This window comes from Canis aureus, chromosome 7 (assembly GCF_053574225.1).
Source record: "Canis aureus isolate CA01 chromosome 7, VMU_Caureus_v.1.0, whole genome shotgun sequence".
NCBI classification, from domain to species: Eukaryota; Metazoa; Chordata; class Mammalia; order Carnivora; family Canidae; genus Canis; species Canis aureus.
This window is the reverse complement of record NC_135617.1, coordinates 65,189,485-65,217,311: the sequence shown is the minus strand read 5'-3', so window position 1 is coordinate 65,217,311 and position 27,827 is coordinate 65,189,485. Positions and strand designations below refer to the sequence as shown.

The following is a 27,827-nucleotide window of genomic DNA, read 5'->3' as shown; positions in this document are numbered from 1 at the left end:
TTTATTTAAAATCTTCCAACATTTAAAAATCCAGATCCAGGCTTGAATCACTGCTGTACAAGGCAATACTCTCTTTCTGGACCACATCTGTGTGACTAGGCCACGGATGTTGCCATGACCACTCAATCAACACACCCAGAACAAGAAACTTAATTTCTAAATCCAAGCTTGTTCCAAATCCGCCTGGAGGAGTAAGCTAACTCCTGAGCACCTTCAGCAGAGTAAAAAGCCTCTTCTTTTATGGCAGTAGCCCTATGTTTAGAAAATGCCTTTCCACTTATATCAACTTCTCTCAGGTAAAAGGAAACGAAAGACAGAAGCCATAGGCTCCTTGAGTACAATCCCATTGGGTGGAGGATTGCAAAACAAGATTTAGCTCTAACTTCAGGGGACCCCATGATGATGTGAAAGAGAAAGAGGAGAAAAGAGGAATGGCACATAACCCAGAAGATTTGAATATGTTCACAGATAGATACTTTCCCAAGGTGTACAAGAATCTAGCTTTCTTTAAGGAGACAACCACAGCATTGTGTAATTCAAATTAATTCCTTTCTGAATGCAAGCTAAGTAACAAAGACAGAATAGCAAGATGGCACGGCACAGCGAGGGCAGAATTGTATTCCCAGCTGATACCTGGTGAGATGTTATGTTGTCAGTTTAATGTAAAATAAAATGAAGCCGCACATCGGAAAGTGTTTTGAAAAGTAAAAATCCAGGGGAAAGATGAAGATGGCATTTTCATGAGTCTGGAGGAAATGAGCTTTGTGGAGTAGGCAGCTCTGATTGTGACCTTTCTTCCGCTGATACCCCACGGGCCTCTGGGAAGGGGAGAGATATGATGGAGAGGCCACTGCCTATATCTTTCAGCTACAATGGGATGGCAGCACCATTTGCTAGCAACTAGCAGCCAAAAAGAGAAAGAAAGCCTGGTGTGGAGACCTCCCACCCAACAAAGGCAAGAGAGTGAAAAGTGAGAGAGGAAGCACCCAGTATCAAGGGTAGTGACCTGGGGTCATGCAGTAAGGAGTTATAAAGCCATAAAAGCTTCTTTATTCAGATGGTTCCTTTCAGGCCAACTCATTTTATGATACTTAATGCAGCCGGTTTAAAGTTGGGTTGGATATAACTTACAGTACGTCACACAAATCTGGAGCACCCATGGAACATTAATTTCAGGGCATGCATTGGATTATGCTCTTACAACCAGCATCTTTGCAGGGGCAGCTTGTAACTCAGAAAGTCATGTTTCATTGAGGATGTGCTATGTAATGTTGAAGGGGAAAGTTAACTATTTTGTTTTGTTGTAGTTTTTTCTCTCAATCCAAGCAGAAGGCATTTGGGAAAGAGCTTTGCACGCTAAACCGAAACTTTCTATAAAGTTGTTCTCACTCATTTCAGCACAAATCTGCTTGGCCCATTTCTCTTCAACATTTATCTTGTTCTTATCATACAACCTCCTTGCTCCTGAGATCCCCTCAAACAACTGACCATAGTGGGATTTGCTCTTCCTCATAAAAGTCTGAGTTTCACTTTCTCCTGAACCTATGTTTTCGACCAGTGTTTTCTAGCATGGCATGCCAGACACTAACTCATCCCTATCCAAAAAGGCTGTTAAAATCCCACATCCTTCCAAGAGGTTGTGAGGTGGTTCCTTTTTTACCCTTAGCACTCCCCAGTTCTGGTTATCAGTAATAATTCATTCAACTTAAAAAAAAAAGATATATTCATTCTTCTAAATAATATAAACACTAAATGTTATTCATGCTCTTGAATTACTTTCCTTTCTACTGCATGTTTGTGTAGCTGCTACATGAGTCCTTTGTACTGATGGAGTTGTCATTGCTTCAACTGAGTTCTTGCCAAACAGTGAGCTCTGTCTAGAGATACAAAGATAACCACTCTCTTTGAAGAGATGCCAGTTTAGTGGGAGAAACAGACATGTAAACAGATCTGTATGTAAGACACATGGCCTGCAGAAGGAGAAAAGAAATATATTGCACAAATAAATCAGCATAACAGCACCAAAAAAAGAAAAAAATCTAGAGGGCCATAACACACCACAAAGACCCAACAAAGCACAAGGATTGTGAACATGAAGGAAATTCTTCCATTTTTGCCTCTTTCAGTCTACTTGTGTGTATCTCTTCTATGCATACTCCGCCTCTGCTATTGGAAGATGGAACCTAATCCCTACCCAAAGCCAATCTTCCACTTGAGTGTGAGGTCCCAGCCCTTCTCTCACTTGGCCCCTGCAAAGATCCACTCTCCTGCATTATCAAATCGTCCCTTCCTGTGGAATCATTCTAATTTACATACAAACACGTTGGTATCATCCTCCCTGGACCCTGAGCCCCCTCCAGCCTCTTTGCCACTTCTCTGCTTCCCCTCCTGGTAATACTTTCTGCTTTCATCTTCTGTGTGTATGGCTATCCTGTTACCTCCCCCTCCATTTTCTCCCATGACTCTACTCAATTGGTTCTTAGCAAAGTCAACAATAAGTTCCATTTTGCTAGATCAACTAGTTAATTTTCTATTCTTATCTGTCTTATGTAGCATCTACTGCCCACTCCCATATCCCCTCTGCCCTTACTGAAAGACTGTCTTCTTCAGGCTTCCATGAACATTCTCTTTTTTAATTCCTACCTCACTGGCAGCTCCTTCCTCATTCTCAGTGTTTGCTTCTCCTTGCCTCCCTAACTTCCTGTCCCCTTTATAGTGCATTCTTACAGCAGCTAGAGTGATCTTTCAAAAATATATACCACGTTTCTCCATTCTCTGGTTGAAACTCTCCAATGGATTTTTAGAGTAAATTCCATACACCAAAGCCTGTGGTTTCTGGCTTCTGTCTTCCTCTCTGTTCTCATTTCTAGCCACACCTTCTCCCAACACCCTGCAGACCATCACCAGATTTCAGACATACATGTTTTTTTTTTCTGCTCCTCAAACACCCCAAGCTAGTTCCCACTTCACAACCTTTACCATGGCTATTCACTAGCTTGCAATACTCTTCTCTTAGCTCTCGGCATGGCCAACTTCTGATCATTTAAGTCTCAGCTCAAATGACTTTGTTAGAGGGGCTTTCCCTGACCATCTCACTCCCCAAGTGTCCCTTCCCTAAACTCAGTCACTTACTAGCTCATTACCCCATTCCAATTCCTTCAAAACACAACCAGCAAGTATCATATTTATTTATTGACACCTCATTTGTCTACCTCTCCTGCTAGAATGTAAGGTGCACAGGGCTGAGACTTGGTCTTGTTCATTGCTATATGGCCAGCTCGAGGCATAGTGTTCAGTGCATTGCAAGCATTCTATAAATACTTACTGAACGGATGAATGAAATGATGATGAAATCGTTGTTTAGGATATTATGCCCAGCTCTTTGCTCTTCAACTGCAGAAGGGCAAAGGAAGGGTAAAGATGAAACATAAAAATAACTAGTGCGTAGAGAAATCAGACTTATGACAAAGGTTAACAGAACTAGAATTGATGAGGATGTATTTTATTTTCATTCTTCAGGAGGTCATTACTGGTTGTTTTCTTTTCTTTTTTTTTTTATGTCTAATGAGGATTAAATAGAAAGAAATGTACTACAGGTTCAGTAGACTAGGACGATGAGTCCTAGAGTAGACAAGATGTGAGTTAGAGTCATGGAAACACTTCGTGGGATTGACTACTATTTGAGATTGTAATTAGTTCTGGAAGAAGAACATTGAACATCCTTTTAAAACAAAAACGGACTATTAATATCCAAAATACATAAAGAGGGGGCAGCCCTGGTGGCGCAGCAGTTTAGTGCCGCTTTCAGCCCAGGGCCTGATCCTGGAGACCCGGGATTGAGTCCCACGTTGGGCTCCCTGCATGGAGCCTGCTTCTCCCTCTGCCTGTGTCTCTGCCTCTCTCTGTCTCTGTCTCTCATGAATAAATAAATAAAATCTTTAAAAAAATAAAAATAAAAAAAACAAAAAAAAACCATAAAATATATAAAGAACTTATACAACTCAACCCCCCAAAATAAATAATCCAATTTAAATGGGCAGAAGACACAGACATTTCTCCAAAGGAGACATACGGATGGCCAACAGACACATGTAAAGATACTTAACATCACTCATCATCAGGGAAATGCAAATGAGACATCATTTCACACCTGTGAGAATGGCTAAAATCAAAACATAAGAAACAACAAGTGTTGTGGAGAAAAAGGGACCCTCGTGCACTGTTCATGGGAATGCAAATTGGTGCAGCCATGGTAGAGAACACTGTGTGTGGAGGGGGATCCTCATAAAATTGAAAATAGAGTTACCATATGATCTACTGGGTATTTACCCAAAGAATAAAAAAACACTAATTTGGAAAGATATATTCACCCCTATGAATATTGCCACATTATTTACTATAGCTAAATTATAGAAAGAAACTAAATGTCCATTGATGGATGAATGTATAAAGATGTGGTATATTTATACAATGGACTCAGCCATAAAAAAGAATGAAATCTTGCCATTTGCAACAACATGGATGGACCTAGGGAATTTAATGCTAGGTGAAATAAATCAAAGAAAGATAAAACAGCATGATTTCACTCATATGTAGAATTTAAGAAACAAAACAAATGAACAACAAAAAAAGAGACAAACCAAAAAGACTCTTAAATATAGAGAACAAATTGATGGTCACTAGAGGGGTGGTGGATGGGGGATGGGTGAAACAGATGAGGGGATTAGAGAACACTTATCAAGATGAGCACTGAATAATGCATAGAATTTTTGAATCGCTATCATACGCCTGAAACTAATACTGTATGTTAATTATACTGGAATTTACAAAATAATTTAAACATTTAAAAACAAAGGGATAATAATATCCCATACCAACTGAGTAATCTCAAAGAGTGCCAAGAGCTATACCAAAACTGTATTATAAGCCTGATTTCCTTTGACACATGCAGGTTTTACTGCCCTCATTCTAGAGCTAAGGAGGCTAAGGCTCAGCATGGCTAACTAACCTGAAAGGCCATAGGGGAAAAATGATCAAGTTGGGACCAAACCCATGTCCATATGATTATAAAAGCTGTGGTCTTAACTATGTTTAGAAGGGAGAGTTTAAAGCACTGAACGTACCCTGCTGAAAAAACATGAGGGTCAACTTTTTGAGTCTTCACTCAAATCTAGGATTTTAGGGTATTTTCAGGGATACTATAAAGAACATAAGAACATAATATTAAAAAAAAAAAAAAACCACACACACACACAACTTAAAACAGTCCTATAATGCAGATTCCAGGTATTGAGAAGAGAATTTCTTGTTTCTCTACAGTTATGAACACAGGTCAGCAAATTATGGCCTGCCTGCTCAGGGCCTCCGAGCGAGGAATGGATTTTACATCTTTTAAAAGATTCATTTAAAAGAGAAAAAAGACAAACATGTCGCAGAGACTTCTATGTAGCTCACAGAGCCTAAAATATTTACTGTAGGTCCTTTATCAGAAAAGTTTGCTGACCCCTGGTCTAGGGTGTAGGATGCAAAATATAAAATAGTTGTAACAGAGAATAAAACACTGCTTAGAAGAAACAATTCCTAGAAGGGTTTAGAAAGTATCTATGGAGGTTTTGGGGTTTTCAAATACCCTAGACTACAAAACTTCCCAGAGTCAAATTTTAAGGTGGGTCTGGCCTTCCAAATGAGGATCAATGAGATGATACAAGGGGACATAGAAAGGAAAGCAGATTGCCGAAGAGTCTGGGAAAATTCAGAGCGATCCAATTTTTGACCGGCAAGGGGCCTTAGAAACCAGGAACCAAACCCTTCACTCTGTAAATGAAGAAACCCCCAGTAGAGGGGCAATGAGTTTTCCCGGCTAGAATGTGCACACAGAGTACCTTGGTACATCCCAGCTCTTAGGCTGAATCTATTCCCACTGTTTGGTGTGGCCTTTGTCCTACCACAGACACACACTCTGCAAACTGAAAAGCAGGAGAGACAGCTTTTTAAAAAAGTCCAAAGGGAACCAGCATATCTGCAAAGAATGTGTGATTCAAGGTGAGGTCTCAATCTCTCTTATAAGACATGCTTGTTTCTTTTTTATAATTTCAAAAGTAGTAAACATCACAGAAAATTTAGAAAATGTAAAAAAATGTAAAGAGAAAAGTAATCATTCATAATCCCTCCATTCAATGACAAACACTTAACATTTGGTGTATTTTCTTACAGGTTTTTAAAAGTACATATACACATATGTCATTTAAAAAATTAGAAAACTGCTTATTTTAGTATCTTTTTTCCCCCCATTTGTTACAAGTCAACCCATGAACATTTCTGTGTCACATACATTCTCCTAAAACCGTTTTAATGGTTGGACAATTCCATCGTATTTATGTATCATAATCCCTATAGCTAATTCTTCTGGGACAGGCATCTATGACAGAATTTTTACTCCACCCTTACTACCATGACTATGAGCATAATTCAGAATATTTTCCCATTGGATAAGCACAATTCCTCCTCTTACATGTCCTATTCCCATTTTTCTTCTGGGTTGTTCATCTTATTCTTTTTAAGAGCCAACAGTAAAGATTTTGACCTTTTCTTTTGGTCATAATTTTTGTATTTTTCCTACTTTGCCATTTACCTTTTAATTTTATCTTTTTAAAATTGTTTTTTAAATTTCAGAAATGTAGCAATCTAATCAAATCCTCTCTCTGTTCTTTGTGCTTTTGGTAGAGATCAGGATAGCCCAATGTTGATGTGTGGCCATATCTCCTGGATCTGGCCAATGATGTACATTAGTCTCCAAAAAGTAGACAGTATAAGTCTTCCAAATCTGTGCAGCCCACACAGGTTCTGCACAATGGTGGCCAGATGGCAGAAATGTGTAGAGGAAACACTACTCGATGGCTTCAGAGCCAGGGGAATAGGATGCTAGTCCTGGATTTGCTGCTCACTGGCTGCATGTCCCTAGGCAAATCCCACAGTCTCTCTGGGCACCATATGTCTCCCCTATAAAATGAGAGGCATGGACACTACAATCTCAAAAGACATGTCCAGTTCCAAGGCTCATTCTTATTGGCACATGAAGGAAGGGAACTCAGTGCTAGATGTTGCAGGCTGGTTAGAATCCTCACCCCAGAGAGACCTGTCAATGAGGAGAGAACTTAAAAAGTCCTTTTGACACGTAGGTTACATAAATTCACTTCAAGCCAGTCAGCATGATCTACAAGGTCAAAGGCAGACAGAACCAAAGCTAGAAAAGGGCTTAACACTATGCACAGATTTTCCCAGAGAACACACCAGGGAACCTCACTGTGGTCTCCTCTGAGTCAGGTGGTAGGCTGTAAATGTTGGATATTGTCATACAAGCCAGAATAACAAAGCCCCCGAAGGGACTTGATGAGAAAAAGTGGTGAAAGTTCTAAGGTGAAAGAGAAAAGGTTCCACAAGGTGTGAGGGTTGTGTTGAGAGGAAGCTCTTTGAGGGTAGGCTTGAGTTAGATCACAGGCATGAAAAGGGATAAAAGACAGCGAAACTCAAGCAGAGAAGAAACAGTCTCAAGAACAGATTGGTGGAGCTGTGACAGTGTGAAAGCGATGTCTCCCATCCCCATGAGGTACCTGAAAAATACAATACTGTGACAAAACAATTCTCACTCTCAAGCATTATGACACTGCCAGGGAAGGCAAGACACTGGTGAAATCAGAGTAGCACTGTGCTGTGGATGCTACCAACAAAGTCCCAAGTCCAGGTTACACGAGATCACAAGAAATCACATTAATGAACTAAAGCCCTTCTTACCTTTTTTTGGTAACTAGTATTTATTTACATGTACTTAACAAGTAATTATTTTTTCTTGCATAATATTAAGTGGTAATGGTGGTTCATTTTCTTTACCTTATTGCTACTTTAGCAGTTATTTATCTTTTTTCATCTTAGCACTGATTAAAACATAAAATGTCTTTAGGAAATGTTATGTCAAAAAAAAAAAAAAAAGGAAATGTTATGTCTTAATTTATGGTTTAATTTAATCTTTGCAGTCAAACACTGATAACATTGCATCTATTACAGAAATCAGCCTATCTATTACCACACATCAATAAGTATATTTTAAAAAAAGGACTATTCTCAAGTGAGAAGAAACCACAAAGCTAGGAAGCAATGGAGGAAGAAAAACAAATCATGAGTCCTTCACCTGGTCCAACAAGGCTTATTAGGAATGATTAGAGTTAGTTCCTTGTGTTTCAATGATGGAAAAGGCCCCATCTATCTGTTTACTTCCAGTACTTTGCAAGCTGTGTTTACTGTCTTTCACATAAAGAAAAGAAAAGAGCAACTTGCCCCTTCCAAAAACAAAGGAGGTAATAAATAAAAACAAAATAAATATAAATAAATAAATAAATAAATAAACAAACAAACAAACAAACTTAAAATAAATAAAAACCACAAAACAAAAAACTACACTGTAAGTAGATTTTTACCTCCAGGCTCAAAATTCTTAATAAATTACCACTCCATTATTTATGATATTTTGGATAAAACTGAAAAAAGACTAACTAGATCCCACTGTAGAGATGAGAAAATGGATACACAAAAATAGCCTAGGCAAGTCTAGAACACACCGGGGAAACAAAGGGCTGCCTTCCCTGGGTAGAAGGGCTCTTTCTGGGATCTCGGTTCATGGCTTCCCTCTGGGGTCCACATCAGCCTTCAAAGGAGAGAAGATGGAGAAGAAGAACAGGAAACTGAACTCAGTTCCAGCTTCATACCATGATACTGCTGGGATCTTGGGAAAGTAATTTTAATGTTCTGATAGTTCATGTTCATGTCCTTGACTTTAAAATGCAGTTAATATTTACACCAACTCCCTAGAATAGTGTTTTTAAAGATCAAACGGAAGGAAGGCCTCTTTATAAAGTACTGGCATTCTTGTCGTTTACGGACTTGAGAGAGAAGAATGATATAACTAAAATAATGACTTTTACACTTCTATCACTTGGCTATTTATGAATTTCATAAACGCATCTCCTAAAAGAGCCATATGGCATATATGTAAGAATAAACATAATTTTTTGTTCCAACTATTTTGTTTTACCCAACTGAGACAAGTAGGAGACAAGCCTCAAATGGAATCACCTCTGCTAGGCCCATGTTCCCAAACCAAAGCTTAATACCTAAACTAACTGCAATTTCAACCTCCCCCAGGAATGTAATCCTAAATTAGCCTGGAATTCTCTGGTCAGCAGTAGTGAGATGATACATTCCACAGCCCAAAGAAAGACGAGGTAATCTGCCTTTTTCCTTGTCCCTGTCTCCTTCTGCTAACAAAAGCCTTCATTTTATACAGCTCCTCTGAGGTCCTATCTGCTAGATGAGATGCTACTAGATTCATCCATTGTTGAATAAAGCCTATTAGATCTTCAAATTGACTTAGTTGAGTTTTATTTTTTATTTATTTTATTTTTATTTTTAAAAGACTTTATTTATTTATTCATGAGAGACACAGAAGGAAAAAGGCAGAGACACAGGCAGAAAGAGAAGCAGGCTCCATGCAGGGAGCCGGACCCGCGGGACTCCATTCCGGGTCTCCAGGATCATGCCTTGGGCGGAAGGCGGTGCTAAACCACTGAGTCACCGAGGCTGCCCAGAGTTTTATTTTTTAAAATAACAGGTGGCAGCAGTGGGATCTTAAGCAAAATCCTGATAACATTTGGAACAAGGAACACCGGCACGGTACCCTGTGAACCATCTTTCTTGCCATTTCTGAGGGCCATTGGGAAGTTCTTCTAGATTCTGAGCTCTGCTCTCTTTGTGTCATGCTCCTAATCTAATTGACTGTAATCTCCCTTTTGTGGGGAAATTCAGCCTAGTTTCCAGTTCTCATTTTGGTGTCTGCTAGGTTCATACTTTGCCCAGTTCAAGGTGCACATAGGCCCTTCTCTTGGCCAGTCTATAGTAACATCTCTTGGTTACTACTAATGTGTTAAGGTTCATGTATTTGTTTGTCTTATTTTGTGAAGACGAAGGCTATTGCTAGTAGAGATTTCTGAAACCAAAAAGCTGCAAAAATTGGTGGGTACAAGCAAAGCATTTAAAAGCTGTTAGAACATTCACCACCTAACTCAAAGACTCCCACATTAGGATAAGTGGTCAGTGAATGGGTTAGATTGATACTAGGTCACCCACCAACCCCAAGAAATTTTCTGTGCAATGTACACTATAAAACACCACCCAATCTCCAAACCTGCAGTATCTTCTTTTTGGGTATTAATTTGGTTCTGAGGCTCCAAAGCTTAGATAAATAGGTAAATAAATAAAAAAGAAAGATAATTTCCTTTAATTTCAAAGAGTTGAACATGCCACCTTCTGGCCCACCTGCTTATTTAATGTCTAAGAACGATGGTTTCAGAAACTGTAAGCATACACAAAAATAGCAAAATCTTACTATGTCCTGAGAGCTTGACTTGGTAACCATAATGTTGGGGGCCCCAAAATACAGCCAGAGAGAAATATGAGTTACACTCTATCTGCAGCTAGATATGGCTAGACAGAAAATGGGTTAAACACTGTCTGTTGCTAGGGTCCTAACAAACTGCTGCCAGCTCTCTGAGGAATTACAGGCAAGATCTACAATGGCCATTATGAGAAATGTTCCAATTAGGGAAGATCACTGAAGAAGTGCATTGAAAAGCAAGGGCTTGCAAATAAAACAAACAGAATGTGATGCCTATTTTAACTGGCATAAGAAGTCTCCACAAGGCTTCAAAATTCCAAAACAGCTTCATTGAAAGATTTGTTGTAGAGGCTAAAAAAAAAAATAAAATAAAAATAAAGATATAAGAGGTGCCTAAAACAAAAGATAGCAAGACTGACTTAACTCCTATCACCTCTCTCTGTCCTGCTTTACTTGATACTTATTTTAGTGATCCTCTGAATTGCCTTTCCACTCTGAACAGATTATTAAACAGTTACCTTTTAAAATAAGACTACCCAAGCCTATAGGGATCCTCTTGAGGTATCTCCTTCCAAGGTCAAAGGCTCATCTAAAGCCATAGTCAAGAATTTCCCACCCACCAGGGAGGATCTTCAAAAGTTTTTTAAATGGGTTACTTCCTGATTAATGGACTGATAAAAAGGCAGAAAATAGAATGAGAGGCCACTGTTGTGACCCTAGCTGAGCGCTTTGAAAGGACTTTGTTTGAGACAAGACTGTAAACAAAGTCCATGAAGTTAGTGACCTTACAAATGCTCCTCATATCTACTCCCATAGGGGCCCCTCCTGGGTTTGATAAGATTCCAAGGGATTTTCTAGTAAACTGTTATTATTCCCATAAACACCAAAGGGAAACTAAAATTAAAATTAATAAAAAAAACTTGCTGAATTCTGGGAGATATTGGAGCTACCCTCTCTAAACCCCTCTCTGAGCCTGCAGAGGGGGATCCTGGGCAAAAGCCAGCTAAGGGTGAGAGGTTTTTTTTTTTTTTTAATTATTATTTATTTATGATAGTCACAGAGAGAGAGAGAGAGAGAGAGAGAGAGAGGCAGAGACATAAGCAGGCTCCATGCACCGGGAGCCCGACGTGGGATTCGATCCCGGGTCTCCAGGATCGCGCCCTGGGCCAAAGGCAGGAGCCAAACTGCTGCGCCACCCAGGGATCCCAGGGTGAGAGTTTTTATCAGAGTCATCTCTCCCAGACTTCAATCTGTAGTCCATACCACCCCTCAGTCTTCTCCCACCCCCGGTAGAGAGAGGAAAATGAAGTATCTTTTATATCTTCATTGGGGACCTCTCTTACATCTTCGAGGGGTTATTTAATACTGTCAGAAATGCTTGCTGTTTGTCCTGGCTGAAAACTGACAACATAATTAAAATAATTTTCAAGTATCTCTCTGGTTAGAAATTCAGAATGTGGTAAGAACTTTCCTTTCAGGCCTCATCCCTTAAGCTAAAGGTATCCAGAGGCAAAGAAAAACCTAAAGCTCTTGTGAAAGGATTTATGGATGAATTAGCCTATAATATCATTTAAGTTGCAATCCCACTCCTTGAAGAATTAAAATCAACTGCCCTTATCTTACAAATCTTTACAAAAGCAGAAAAACAACTTAGATCCAACTTCTTTTATAACTAGTGAGTTTTGTACCTGATTCATGGCAGTAATTTTAAAACAGAAGCTATAAGGTCTCTGTTGAGGGTGTTTATATATAGATGTGTTGTGGATTTATGGTACTTTTCTACCTCTGGATGGTATTGCCAAAATTAATTTCTGAAAGAGCTCTATTTTATTGGTATTATGAAAATGAAGTATCTACATAAATGAAATTCTGAGAAATATAACAAAAGCTAACTCGAATTTCAGGCTCACATGATCTGGGAAAATATTTGCTATTAAAACTAATTTAAAGTTTGCTGGTTTAATTAACATAGACATATCTTCATAATTGAATTATGAATTAAAAATAATGCAGACGGGGGATCTTTTGGTGGCTCAGCGGTTTAGTGCCTGCCTTTGGCCCAGGACGTGATCCTGGAGTCCCGGGATTGAGTCCCTCATCGGGCTCCCTGAATGGAGCCTGCTTCTCCCTCTGCCTGTGTCTCTGCCTTTCTCTCTCTCTCTCTCTCTCTCTCTCTCTCTGTCTCTCATGAATAAATAAATAAAATCTTAAAAAAAAATTATGCAGACATATAGCTTTTATTCTCCTGCTTACTAAAGGTCAAATGGGTTCATGTTATCTCTTACAATGACTGTCAGCAAGAAAACTAGCTTGGGATGATGGCTGAGTTTGTCTAAGGTCTCATGAAGTTTTTGCAGGTAATCTAAACATACTTGTTAAGAACAAGTGCATTGGGGGATCCCTGCCTTTAGCCCAGGCTGTCATCCTAGAGTCCCAGGATCGAGTCCCACATCAGGGTCCCTGCATGGAGCCTGCTTCTCTCTCTGCCTATGTCTCTGCCTGTCTCTCTTTCTTTCTCTCTCTTTCATGAATAAATAAATAAAATCTCAAAAAAAAGTGATTTAAATAAATACAAATAGGATAAAAAGTTTTCCTAAGTTAAAGGTTGAATTAAGTTCCAGATTATTTCCAAAGAAGATAAAATACTAAAACATTAAGTACTAAACATAGGTCTTTCTATTTTTTGCTGCTTCTTACAGAGGAATTAACAGATAGCTGAATCTATTAGTAAACATGTTTTGTGTGTCATGCTGAGAAATATACCAGGAGAAGGCAGGTTTCTAAAAATTATAAAAAGTATTTATAAATTTGCCAAGCTACACGAAGTTCACTATTGTTTACTTCTTTATTTTTACCAGAAATTCAGTTTTTAAAGATAAAGAATTCTAACGTATAGCTAAAACTATTAGAAACATCAAGGGAAACACCTCTGTACACAAGGAAAGTAGGATGTGTATTTTCAGTAAAAGAAGGTATAAGGAATGGAAATGCTTTTGTGTTGATGGAAAAGAAAGTAGTTTTGTCCTAAAGGTAGGCTGGTAATTTCAAAATGGGAAAGAGGAAAAACAGGACAAAACTGTATAAAGTTTGGAGAAAAAAAAATTCTTGAGAAAGGAATTCTATGTGTGGTCAAGCTGGACAAGATTGAATGTTACTAAGGGATTTCAAAAAAATATCAAAGTATACTTATATAAAACTAAACTTAATTTTCTTTCATCTGCAAAAAAGACAAGTTTTTTTTGGTTTTATTGGCCTACTCTTAACAAGAAACTGTACAGCTATTTAATTTTCTGTTTTTGCCAAGTGAAGTCTCTGTCATCATGGTTAAACAGAGAACTATAGCATTATTTCACACTGACCTATGATCCTATTCAACCAAATGTTTTAAAACATTTTGACGGGGGGATCCCTGGGTGGCTTAGCAGTTTGGTGTCTGCCTTTGGCCCAGGGCGCAATCCTGGAGTCCTGGGATCGAATCCCACGTCAGGCTCCCGGCATGGAGCCTGCTTCTCTTTCTGCCTGTGTCTCTGCCTCTCTCTCTCTCTCTCTCTCTCTCTCTCTGTCTATCAAAAATCAATCAATCAATCAATCTTTAAAGAATAAAAAAAATTAAAAAAAATTTTTTTGACGTTTTTTTACAAGCTTTCCAAAATAAAAATAAAGTCTTTTTGATATTGAACTAACTTTGGGATTTTCTTTTTTTTTAATAAATTTATTTTTTATTGGTGTTCAACTTGCCAACATATAGAATAACACCCAAGTGCTCATCCCATGAAGTGTCCCCCTCAGTGCCCGTCACCCAGTCACCCCCACCCCCCGCCCACCTCCCTTTCCACCACTCCTAGTTTGTTTCCCAGAGTTAGGAGTCTCTCATGTTCTGTCTCCCTTTCTGATATTTCCCACTCATTTTTTCTCCTTTCCCTTTTATTCCCTTTCACTACTTTTTATATTCCTAACTTTGGGATTTTCAAGAGGATCTCTGAAACATCTAACATTTGTTCTTCTTACAAAAAGGAAGATGTTAAACTAATTAAGCATATTTGACATACTAATTTACATGAGAAGTACTGTCAATAAGTGATGCTAAACCTTCTTTATGAATATCCTTCTATGCATGTTATTAAACATAAGTGCTCAAAATTCCTAAAAGTCTGATATGTAATGTTTGTCAGTCATATTTCCAATTATTCTCTTGAAATGTTTTGTCACAGAAATAACCAAATTTCTTTGTCAATTCCATTATAATGAGCTCTCAAATAGTTAACAATCTGCCTTTTTTTTTTAAGTAAGCACTACACCCAAGGTGGGGCTTGAACTCATGACCTGGAGATCAAGAGTCACAAGCTCTACTGACTAAGACAGCGAGGTGTCCCTAACAATGGGAATGTGTAAGTCTTTTGTCATTTACAGGCAGTTATTGTTTAACTCTAATGATTTCTTTGCAAAAGTGTTCTTACAAAAGTATTCACCTTCAAGGAAATTCAAGAAGAGGACTCTTGACAAGTACAAGTTTCTGACAACTTTAAGATCATAAAAGTGAACTGGGAAAAAATTTAGGAAGTTTGGCAAGTAAGAAGTTTAGCAGCTAAACTTTAGGGACTTGAACTTTGAATACACACATCTTAGAATTGAGAAAGGCTCCACCTGGCATCTGGTCCTATGCCAATGTTGAAGACCTCCAAATCAAACTGACTAAGAAGAGAAGTAGCTGACGTTGAGTTAGATTGCCTCCTCCCAAGATGCTGGATCAAGACTTCAAACTTTAACTAAATATGAAGCCCTCTCTTTCATTCCTTTACTCTGGCATTGGCCTGGAAAGTTAATGCCATTATCCATAGTTCCCAAGCCATTGCTAAGGGAGATAACCTTTCAGACTGCTGTACTGGTCATCAAGAATTCCAATCTATCCAGGATGCTGGCAACACCCTGGTCTACTTCCCTGTCTCTAGTTAACAACTCGAAACACTGGGGAACTTGAGACTGGGCTCTATGCAATGAGAGGTACACAAGGGACAACCAGAATAAAACCACTTATGTGGTCTATAGACCCTTAAAATTGTACTGGCCTCCATGGCTGTCAACTTTCCAGTCCTGAGTCACAGATTCAGATGGGAATTACCAGGAAACATTCATGATTCAGGATTTGCTTCCTTTGGCAAGGCCTCACTTCTCTGGTCAGGAGTGAGTACAAACTAGGCTATGATCAGGAACCTTTCCTTAACTCTTAATAGTACAACAGAATCTGCTGCTAATGTAACAGCTGCCTAGTGAAAATCCTGAAATTCTCTGGCCAAAGTTGCCTGGGACAATAGGATAGCTCTTGATGAACTTTTAGCAGAACAAGGAGATGTCTGTGCTGTGTATCCAGTATCACCTGCTACACCTGGATTAACACTTCTGGGGAGTTGAAACTCAATTACATAAGATCTCTGCACAAGCCACTTGATTTTTAAAAAGTGACTCCATCAGTGGGGTCTTTCTTTTGACTTACTTAATTTTGATTGGTTTGAGTCTTGGGGAACACACGTCTAGAGTGCACTCCAGACACTAGGAATTATCCTGCTTATAAAAATCATAGTAATCTCCCTGGTGCGCTGTATTCTCTCAAAAGCTTTAAATACATGTTCTCAGCCATTAACTACCAAGCAAATGATCTCCCTAAGGCAGGAATATTAGAAAACAAAAGAGAAGAATGACTGACTCAAAAATCATAAACCTTAAATTGTGACCTGTGAATAATAACCACAGAGATTAACCAAAAAACAGCATGGCCTGAGTAGCAGCTGCAAGTAGCACTTAAATTTTGGTTACATTTCAGTTAAGCTGAGAGTCCGATCAAAAGGGGGTAAAAGATGACACAAGAGGCCCAAGATGGAGTCACTTATGTTAAGCCCATATCCCCAAACCAAAACTTAATACTGAACCTAACTGCAATTTCAAGCTCCCCCAGGAATGGAAATTGTAATGGGTCAGTCTAAAATTCCCTGGTTGGCAGTAGAGGTAACCTGCCTGATACATCCCTTTTATCTCCCAAAGAAAGATGAGATAGTCCACTTTTTCCTTGTCCCTGCCCTCTTCTGCTGACAAAAGCCTTCCATTTTGTATAGCTCCTTTGAACTCCTTTTCTATTTGCTAGATGGGATGTTGCTTGATTCATGAATCATTGAATGAAGTCTATTAGATCTTCAAATTGACTTGGCTGAATTTTGTCTTTTTAACAGTATACACACATGCACACAATGTTTAAAAAATATATCTTAATATATGTACATTTATAAAGTATACACAAAATTATGATAACTATGTTGTGACATATATATCATATAAATTCTTTAAAAAAATTGTTGGTAAACAAATAAACCAGAGCCAATGTGCACTTTGCTCATTAAATTAAATTAGATTGCCTTTTGCTCATGAAATTAAATTTAAATTCTCAACTTGATTTTATTCACAAAGTAAAATTGTGCCACTGCATATAAAGAATTATGTGATGATACAAAACACTGTGAGGAATTGACAAATTGTGTTTGTAGGTGTATTTTAACCTAAGATAATTCTCATCTAGAATTTAATCTTAAAAAACAATGAGAAGCTTCTGCATTTTTAACCCTTAAAAAATTGTTCAGTTTGTAGACAAAACTTCCAGAGTTTAAAACAACAAAGCATGTTGTGACCTAACAATCACTATGAATAAAGGGTATTTATCAACAATTCCAATGAGTGAAAATGTTCCTTTCTCTGGCACTCTGGAGGAGCCATGTTTAAGGAGGAAGAATTATTTATGCCTACAGAGAACTGTAACGGGCAGTTCCAACATAACACATCACAGTAGGATGGATACACAAGCTACCATAAAGGTGTTACCTGGTTTTGACTTACTCTGCTCTGACTTCCAAGACCATACCAAAGCCTTGAAAACAGCAGGGGCTTTTGGTTTTTTAATTATTACTGAGAGTCAATGGCAATAGAGCTGTGTTGATAGGGTCTTCAGGCAGGACTACTGAGGCTCTGCTGAAAATGAGCTCTCACCAACTGCCAATACTAGTGATGTCAACGTACTTCCATGTTTTCTCCCTCCTTTTAAGTGTTTATAGTAATTTAGTGATTTCAATTATTACCACGTTTATTTTGGAATAACAAAATAACGGTAGGAAGCTCCTATCACAATGCATTGCAAAGACAAGTTTCCAGAGGGGAAACAATCTAATCAGTTTTGCTACCAACCATAGCTGTCAGTATACTGAAATCAAATTAACCACAGAAATAGCAGGGAGAGGGTGGAGTGTGTGTGGGGCAAAGAGCAGGGTTAAGGGGAGATGGGCACTGAACCAAGAACAGCCCCAGCCAGAGGGAAAGCTCTTTGCAGTCTGATCATGCAACAAAACAAGGAAATTTGTTTTAGTGTTTTTAACTTCAATTAGTCACATTAATTAATGCTAAAAACAATGTTAACAGTATATTATTTTCATCTAGTTAAATAAAGGATTATACACATTTGAGTAAATTACACAGCATTAAACATTTAAATAACTTGAAATGAAGCCATTACTGTCATTCAAACAAGTTTCTACAGCTAAAGGCTGAATGTTAAGTATGAACTGATTTGGCATTACAAGAATATAAATCCTTTATCTTTTTAGTGAGAAGAACAAATGAAGAGATTTGATGACTTCTGATTTGAGTAAGTGGTTTGCAGTAGCACAGCGCCCTCCAGTGGTCAGAAGCTCAAAATGCAATTTTCAAAGGATGAAGTGTAGCAGCAAATCTTTCCATCTTGAATGGTGATGATATAACGTTAGCTCCTTTTATTATTATTTTTGAAGACAATGGCTTATCTCACCACATATTTTCAATATCAGACCATCTTTCCATTGCCAATTTCCCTCACTGACCTTACAGATTTTACTCAAATCTAAATTGCTCCAAAAAAAAATGTTCTGGAGAGGGGTGCCTGGGTGGCTCAGTTGGTTGAGCACTCTATTTTTTTTACTTCAGCTCAGTTCATGATTTCAGAGTCATGGGATCAAGCCCCATGTGGGGCTCTGTGCTCAGTGGGGAATCTACTTGAGAATCTCTCCCTCTGCCCTTCCCTCTGCTCATGTGCATTTTCTCTATAAAATAAATAAATCAATGAAGGAGGAGGAGGAGGAGGAGGAAGAGGAAAAAGAAAAGAAAGAGAAAGAAAGAAAGAAAGAAAGAAAGAAAGAAAGAAAGAAAGAAAGAAAGAAGAAAGCAGAAATAAAGAAGAAAGAAAGGAGGAAATAATAATATTCTGGAGAGTTAAAAAAAAATCAAAGTAAAACAAAACCAAACCTTACACAGACACAGTTACAACAATGAGTGAATTATTTTCTATAAGCCTAGAAAAACAGCTGGAATGTCAGCACTACAGTGGTATTAACTATTTTTTTATGTGTTAAAATCTAACCTAGAGTGAGATTTTATAAAAATCATGGAACTGTTGTACAAAACAATGAGTACAAAGAGCAACTTCAAAATTATAGAAATATCTTATACTATTTTTTTCTGGATATGAACAATTGCTTTTAAATAACGGTTTAAAAGATTCATCCTATGTACATTATTTTTTCATTATCACAACTCCTATTAAAATGGATCCAAAGTTAAGAGCTCCAAATATTATTCTAAAGAAGCAGGGAAAGCTATTTACCCTTAAAGGTTATCAAAAAAGCTCCCTTAGGCCAACCTATAATACTTCCATTCCTGAAAGTACACTGATTTCCCATATGAAAGAGATAATTTGAGCTATATTAACAAGTGAAAATAGAGTTAAGTGATTATAATATTCCTGGTTTTCTACTCTATAAACTGCAAGGTATGGAAAGCACTGCCCCAGACCCTACAGCAAATAGTTACTAGGCAGAGTAAAGTAATTATTTTCCAAAGAATGATAATCATTTATTTTTTTTCTTCTTCTGCCTACCCAAAAAGCAGAAAAGTTAAACATGTTTTTGAAAAGATCATTCATTTCATTGGAACCTATAAAGCAACTCCATAGTGGATTTTGACTCCACCACTGCAGAGCAACTGAGGCAAAAATACATCTCTGTGCCTCAATTTCTTCCTCTGTGAAATGGAGATAATTATTCTCATTTCATGGGAACACTGTGAGGATTCTATGTAATGATGCAAGTAAAATACTTGCCCTGGTGCCTGCACTCACATAGGAGATCCTCAAAAAATGCTGGTTTTCTTATACTCATCCTTACTAATGAAAGAATGCAAAAGACCTATCCTCCCTATAAGGAGGACTGGAACCAGAGTAAGAAGAGACGGAGGCACATGGATAAATCAATAAAACCCACTTAGAATTTCATCCATGAAAATTCTGTCCTCTTCTACCATCATACATGAGAAGACCCAAAGATGATTCTAGAAGCAAAAACACTGAATTTTGGGGAGGGCAGGCAAGGGAACAGAACTAACATGTTCTGTGTGTCATATGCTATCATTGCACCAAGTTTTCTATACATTATCTTATATTTAAGGCATCACAAGTGTCTATCCAGCAGAATTATGAATGTGATGGGAATCAATGGTGCTGGATTACTTTTGTCCAAGTAAGACTGCAGGACCAGGCCCAATCACCTGGCCGGTAGATATGGAGGTGGTCAGACAGTAAAGAGGAGGAGCAATCATAGAGACCCTTGGGGACAATGGCTGAAAGACAGGGATGTACTCATGAATAAGAATGTCTTACTTATCCCAGCTTAATTACTTTCATCTGTTTTTCTCTTTATAGTTAAGTATTTAAAGTAGTGAGGTGGTGGGAAATGGCACAGGAGTCATACCGAAATCTTTTTCTGGGGAAGATGGGCACATGTGTAGTCTGAACATGCATTTTCAGAATAACATAGACCATTTGCAAAGCAGGCTCTCTTGCCTTGTGTGACCATGAAAACAAAGCAGTTGAACAAGTTGATGTGAAAGTTACCTAGGCTGTGCTTTATCAATAGAAAGAAGAGGAAAAAATGCTTGTGGCAAACAAGCAGACCTCATTTTCAAACTGACCTCATGTGACTGAAGTAAAAAAAAGGCATCATTCTAAAAATGTCATTGCCTTGATTCTTTTGTTGCAATTCTCACTTTTTTTCTTTTTAAAGATTTTATTAACTTATTTGACAGAAAGAGAGAGAGAGAGTACAGGCAGAGGCAGAGGGAGGAGCCTGCAGGGGCAGACTCCTTACTGAGAAGGGTGCCCGACGTGGGGCTCAATCCCAGGACCCTGGGATCATGACCTAAGCCAAAGGCCAGATGCTTAACCGACTGAGCCACTTTGGTGCCTAGCAATTCTTACTTTTTAATGGATATTTTAAATAACATTAAAGGAAGCATAAGATTTGGAGGGCATCTAGGTAGCGCAGTCATCTGGGCCTCCAACTCTTGATTTCAGCTTAGGCTGTGAGATTGAACCCCACATCAGGCTCCATCCTGCTCCACATTCAGTACGAAGTCCGAAGTCCGCATAAGTTTCTCTCTCCCTCTGGCCACCCTCTCACGTGCTCTCTCTCTCAAAAATAAATAAATGCATCTTAAAAAAAAATAATAAAGGAGGTGTAAGATCTCTTATGTTTATCAAAAAGGGCATGAGTTTTAAAATGTGGAGAAACATTTTCTTTTAGAAGATGCTAATCAGCTTCAGGAAAATGAGAGGGTAAAAGGGAGAAAGGGCTCAAGGGACAATTTTTAAAATTCGGACTTTAGGCTAATGGTCACGCCAATTAAAATGCAAATGGTGAGGTTTCTGGCTTTTGCCAGCTTGCCAAGTACCCTGATGACTTACTAGCAGCAATGGCCAATCTGCCTTCTCTTGCTGTGTCTGAGTCCTACACAAGGCCCTAAAATCAAGAGAGAGCTGATGCCAGATCCCAAAGTGGGCCTAGTGACACAAACACACACACCAAGATCCACCTTGAGGGCTAAAACTTTCAACCAGGGCAGCAAAGGGACCACATGTCCTCCCCCATACTCCCATCCATCCACGCAGGAAATACCTTTTTCTCAAAAGGGAAAGCTCACAATACAGAGCTAGGACCATCTAGTGAGCACATGACAGATGGGTCTGGATGCATAAGGTAAAAGATGGAATTGGTTTTGGTGACTCTCTGAATATTCATAGAATCTATAAAAGTCCAATCCTTTTAAGATGCAGTCTGTTAGAAATGAATATATAACTGTACTAAATAAAAACACTGTACTTCTCAAAATGTACACACAGAGAACTTTTCCCAACCTCCCATTGCTGTCACATATAATTTCTGGATCAAGAATTATTATCTGAACTTTATATTGATCTGTGATTTATATTCTCTAATGTAGGTCCAAGAATATGCTTTCCTTTTTTTCTTCAAATTACATTCCCTCTTTTATCATTTCACTCATCACCAAAGATGCCATATTCAGTAAGATATCTCCTAAGTATAGTGTCAGAACTGGCTAGCTCTTCCAACTGAGCAGGATTCTGGACCCCACACATGGCAGCAGAGTGGGGGTCCCATTCTTCAGGTTTCTCAGTTCATTATATGAGAAGAAAGAGGGAGAGAAAGGGGGGGGTAGGGGAGAGGAAAGGAATGAAGTATTCAGTAAGAACTTCCATTGAAACAGATGACTATTCCTTACAACTAGACCTATTACAATGAAAATCATCATGTTCTAAACCTTGTTGCTACAAAACTCCCGCCAACTAGCTGAGCAGCTATTGCAGCAAGCAAAGGTTTCAGATCTACCTATTTTCTCAAATCCCAGGCAGGGCTAAAGGTATTTTTCCAAGTCTTAATTAAACAAGCTTGGCTAGAGCCGAACTACAAGCAAACAACCAAGGTAGCAACAGCCAGGTATACAGAAAGAGGCATTCAGTGAGAATAACATGGGTTAGGTATGCTAAAAACAAATGGATTTAAAGCTGAGGTGTCCCTTGGTCTTAACACTACTATGTTTGAGTTTTGTTATCTTTACAAAAACACTTTACTTTCATATTAATAAAAATCTTTACTGAGCTCAACATTTGAGTGATTCCCAGAGAAGCATCAGAGACAAAAGTCTGATCATTTATAAAAGTGGTTCACTGTATGAATTTGACTAAGGCACTTGTCTGTAATATCTAAAACCAAATCCAACCTATCCCAGTGCTTTCCTTGGTGTGGGCTTTCCAGGGCCCGTATGAAGTATCAAGGATCACACCACAATACCAGAGCTAGTCTGTCATCCGCATTCCATATTCATGGAGAAGAGAATGCTATTATGCATGCTTCTAACAGTAGACTGTGCTAAATAGATATATGTTAACATAAGCTGAATTTCTGTCACTATTTAGAGGCACATACGTATTTCAAAATGTGTATGGTTCTATTTTGTTCTGTTATCTAATACTGAAAAATACAGGGCAGAAAGTAAACCTGAAGGGGTTGGAAGGGGGCACGCTGGCTTTTAAATGCTTTGGCTGGGAAGTGCCATACACCCCTTCTGCCCAGAGCCCACTGGCCTGAACTAGTCACATAGCCCAAGCCTCACAGCAATAGAGGCTGAGTCGCATAAGGGACATAGAAAATAGCTGATGGGCACCACTGCTTCTGCACATCATCCATTTAAAAATTTTTTTTATTCTAAAAATCAAGAAGCCCCTCATCATTCCTCTTGTGAGTTTCACTCTCCATAAGAAGGATACAATGTGCATTTCGTTTGGTAATTCACCCGTTATTGATATTGGGCCAGTTCTCGGTTCCATGTTGATCTTCTCAAAAAATTACATCCGAAACCGATGGGGCCCAAAGGACATAAATTCTACACAACAAAAACCTGTACAATCAAGTTAAATTCCCACACGTTTTTCTCCAATCCAATTATGTACCATATATTTTTTTAAAAAACACAAAACACATTAATGAATGATCTAGCACATTTGGAATCTTAAAACAATGCCTGTCAGCAACGGCTAGAGGTTCAGTTTTTACACTTGGCCTTCTGCCGAGCCTGTTTTCTGTCAGCTTTCTTATTTTCTTTTTAATTTTGCTAAGTGAACACTATTTTGACAAGGGGTTAAGCAATACACAAAAAGCAGAGAAAAAATATTAACAAATTAAGCACTTTTGTCTCATCCTCCTTGGAACACTGTGCCAAGTACTGCCCATTCCACACTGCAGGCTCAGAAAGCACTACGCATGGGGACCGTCTGCTCTGCATGCAGCTCACAAATCACTTTGACTGTGATCACACGCATTTATCTTTATTTTTAAAATCTCCTCATTGTTGCCAATGGCACTTGAACATTATTATTACTAATCCAGCTACTCCTAATAATAGTGTTTAAGTAACTTGTCATCTTGGGAACTTTATAGACAATAGCTAATTAATTGTCAAGCATTTAATGTAAAAGGATTCTAATCTCCAACCTCTGAAGCGGGGCATTTATTTGTTATAATGGTAAAACTTTTGTTTGAATTGCTTATTTATGCAATATATATTCTCTATCACCTCGATTCTAATTTTTATATCTAGTTTGTAAGTAAAATAAAGAAACGCATGCTGAAAGACACACAGTATACTTCACAAACAGTAATGAATCTCTTGTGACTTCTTTTATTCACACTACAATAGATTCTATATTGCCATGCAGAGAAAAACAAAACAAAACACCATAGATTATTTCCCTTGTTTGCAAGATATGCTCACAGTGTTCTGATAGGAACAAGAATGTGAAGGTGCAGCTCCCTATGTTTTAGGAGTATGAGTAAATACAATATTCTGTTGACATCTTGTTCCTGCTTTCAAACAACCAGGTATGTTACATATGAACTGTCATAACAGCTAAATAAGTTTCCTGTCTAAGTGTGCCCATGTTCTTTCCAGAGATCTCATCTTAAGCTGAGCTCCCTTAGTTGAACACTGTGGCAACAATTTCTTAACTTGGAACAGTCATTTCAAATCAGTATTTTAAAGGTATAAACAGCACCACTTTTATCTGGTAACCTTCCCCTCACACATACCATACATACTTTCCGTGTGACAATGCAAATGGTCTGAATCCTGTAGAAAACAGAAAGGTGTCAAAGAAAGAGAGATAGAATCCCTTTTTCAGACCCTTAATGAGGTCTCCAGAGCCAAAGGCAAACCAATAACAAATTGTACTGTCCACATATTGAGAAAAAAAAAAAAGGGCAAAGGGAGGGGTGGTGAGCTTGTCATGTGAAATTAATTGAACTTAGCCATGCCAAGAAAACACTGGTAATAAACCCTCCCCATCTAAATTAAGGTTTTTATACCATGAAAAAAAAATAAAAATTTATGGCAGTAATTTCATCTGGGTTTTTCAAGAAGTGCTTGCTGATTTTCTTGTACTCAGTAGAAAAATCCCCAAGGAGCAATGCAGACTACAATAAGGCAGACTTCTAAAAAGATACCATTTAATTTCTCACTCCTCTCCTTGCACTATTACCACACTTCCCACTTTTCTCTAACTCAATATTAACTCTCTCAATACAATTCTCTTCCACAAGCTCTCAGCAACATCTCACAGGGCAGGGGAGCCATGCTCAATCTGTATGTGCCCATCCACTGCTCTTGGCAAGAGAAGTGCAAACGAAGAGAACCAGAGGCTCCAGAAGCAAAGGCATTTGTCTTTGGCTTTCCTTTATGACACCCAGCCATCTTAATGAAAGGCACCAAAAGTCATGACAGTTTCAAAACAACTCCAAAATAACTCTATCACTCAACACCTTTAATGCTGATGACAAGAACTGATGAATGACTTCTGGGGTGGAGGAACCACACGTGGAACCATGGTTCCCAGCCTGGGATGACAGGTGGTGGGGGCAGGTACACAGACCAGGCACAGTTATGCGCTGGGGTTTGGCAAATCCCTGTGGACTCCAAGCACTACCTGGAAACCAACTGTATAATGTATGAAGACAGAGACATGGTATTCATTTTCTCATATCCATAGACACCGTTGTGATGATTACTATAGAAATTTTTTTAAAAAGGGAACTACATTCATAGTAGCTTTTTGTTATTTTCTCAGTTAATGGACACTATAGGTAAAATAGGTAACTTAAAACCAAAAAATAGTTTTCGCATTGACGAAGACAGGGTACAGTCGATGCGAATGTGCGAATTTTCAGGGCTCTACATTCAGGCACACGGTAAGCACTCAATATTTGTTCACTGCGGGTGTGAGCATATTTTCCATCTGCCCTTCTGTAACTATTTTTTTTTCTTTGATTCCAGCACCTGACAGTCTACTTCATCAATCATCCCATCTGCTGATGTGCACACAATAGTACCAGTTCTTAAGTTATGGTTTGGTGACTCCTACGGGTCCCAGAACCTCTCAAGAGGTGTATGAGGTCAAACTTTTTTAATTCTAAGAAGTTATTTGCCTTCCATGTACGTACGATTGAGCTTGCCACAGGCTACGTGATCTGTGAAATCACAACAGGCTGAATGAGAAACAGATATGAGAATCCAGAGGTCTTCTACTTATCATAACAAACACTAAGATTTGCAAGGCCACTCTCCTTGCTAAATTTATTTTGTTTTGGAAAATACATAGCTATTTTTCATTAAAAATATTACTTATGTCGACATGTAATAGGCTTATTATCACTGCATTTTAAAATTAATAAATAAATACTAATAGATGTACCCTACATAAACAGAAACTCTTTGCGGTCCTTAATAATTTTGAAGAGTATAAAGGACTCCTAGACACCCAAGTTTTGTGAACTACTGTTACAGACATAGCAACGTTCTAGTGTCAGTGCAAAGCGTGGTTTCTGTTCTCAGAATAACTGCCGATCCTCAGAGGTATACAAGTAAATGCTGGGCACCTACCTGGTAGGCATGAAGAGGGCATTCAAATATTGCACTGGATGGCTGGACTAGCTTACCTCCATGGTCCCTTCTCACATGTGATTCTCTAATTCTATCTTGGAGGGAACCTAAGGAAGCTTCCTTCCAAAGTTGTGGCCACTGACATGGAATATGCATAATACTTAATGTACCTTCATTTTCCTACCCACAAAACAATATGAGCATGTTAATGGGCAAATTAATATTTTTCCATGGTTGTATGGTCTTCATGTCACTACAATATTTCCAAATTTTGGAAGCAAGGTGACTTTTATTATTTTGTTTATTGGCTTCTTTTTATAAGAAAAGCTCTCTTTTCCATGTTTAGCCTCCCACAGCTTTCAAATCACACAGTGCAGTACCATTCACTCAGAAGAATATGGACATTCACTACATTCTCCAAAAAATGTCCTTATAGTCAAAGAGTAAGGTCAATAGCAAGGCAAACAAAGATTCTGTTGACATAAATTCTTCAGGTAAATAAATTCATGCCAAACCTGTGGAGACTAGTGGGATACCTTAATCTTCTGCACAGGTCTTGCTCTTGCATGGCATGGCTTACCCTTAATGTGCACAGTGTGCCCACTGAAACCAGTAAGTTATTTAGAATATATGGTGTCAGATCAATGAAGGAAAAGAACTATAAGAAAATGATTATACTTGTGTAATTCAATTCGATTCAATAAACACTAACTGAGTGCCTGCTATGTTCTCATCATTATTCTAGGTGATCATGAAGAGAAGATAAATGAGACATAAGCCCTACTATCAAGGAGCTCACACTGTGAAAGGGAAAACAGGTAAATCACTGTAACACAATATGATGAGTGACATAAAAGTAGGCGTTTAACACTATGGAAACACAGATGAGCAAGCAAATTCATTCCGTCTGATGGGAACAGAGTAAAATAGACATTACATATGTAAAGGGAAGGGTGAGAGGGAGAAGTTTATGCCTAACTCATAATCTCACCATCTCCTGAAGATCCTTCCACATCTCATGTCTATTCCTCTACTCTCCACAGCTGCTATTTCAAACCTCCTCTATTCCTTTCAGTCTCCTACAGCCCTACCCTCAGCAGCTGTTCTCACTACCTTCTATGGTAAATAGGAAGAGGCACCAGCCTCTAGTTACCCAACCCACACCCAGGCTTGCTGCCCCTCTAGAAGGAGGCCAAGGCCAATCTTGCCAGTAAGACTACAGCCCATCTTTTCTCCCTTCTCAGGAGCCTCTGCTCTCCACCCTGTCCCTCTGCCTTCTCCCTTCACTCCTGATTCCTTATCATCAACATGTAAATATGCTTACCCCGCATCGCTCACAAGAGAAGACTCTTTGTTTCTTTCAATGTCCCATGAGTCCCAGGGCCAGGAGGGAGGGGAGGCAACTATTCCCCATTACTATCCTACACCCACCTCTTCCTCATTTGCCTACAAATCTCTCTGCTCTTTCAAAGCTCAGGGCCACCTCCCACCCACGCTGCCACAGTTGTCTGCCAACTTCACACTTGCTCCACCA

At 38.6% G+C, this 27,827-nt stretch overlaps 1 protein-coding gene and 1 long non-coding RNA gene across 7 annotated transcripts in view; one reads left to right on the top strand and one right to left on the bottom strand.

Annotated features, from left to right (window-relative positions):
- The window catches only part of BTBD9 (BTB domain containing 9), a 416,334-nt gene that overhangs the window by 268,536 nt on the left and 119,971 nt on the right, over window positions 1-27,827 (bottom strand). The gene's annotated exons all lie outside the window — the stretch shown is intronic.
- LOC144317580 (uncharacterized) lies at window positions 7,710-25,907 on the top strand. The gene is made up of 3 exons (XR_013383587.1): window positions 7,710-7,800; window positions 18,085-18,125; window positions 25,688-25,907. It is a non-coding gene; the product is annotated as an uncharacterized LOC144317580 (long non-coding RNA).